This window comes from Nicrophorus vespilloides, unplaced genomic scaffold (genome assembly GCF_001412225.1).
Source record: "Nicrophorus vespilloides isolate i.1.1-1 unplaced genomic scaffold, Nicve_v1.0, whole genome shotgun sequence".
In the NCBI taxonomy this organism is placed as follows: domain Eukaryota; kingdom Metazoa; phylum Arthropoda; class Insecta; order Coleoptera; family Silphidae; genus Nicrophorus; species Nicrophorus vespilloides.
The window spans coordinates 62,498-62,822 of record NW_017097850.1 but is presented as its reverse complement, the minus strand read 5'-3'; positions in this window follow the sequence as shown (position 1 = coordinate 62,822).

Here is a 325-nt window from a genome sequence, read left to right as displayed (position 1 = left end):
TTTATTTAAAGTAGTATTTCTAGTAAATACTCTCATATAACAATTAATGAGATGTTTTTCATACGCCTTAAAGATTAAGTTCTTTAGCAAATGTGGAGTTTTGTAACATCAATGGAATATGAGCGCAGTGAGCATTAACATCCCTTTGTTATATTCCTTATTCACTGTATTTATGGCCAAAACATTATTATTAGAAAATAATGTTTAAAAAATATTATTGTCCTTTTTCAAACAATAAACTTTTATATAATTTTATTTATATTATCAATTTCATAATATCTCAGTATGCATTTAGTTCATATAAAATTTAAATATTTTACGATAA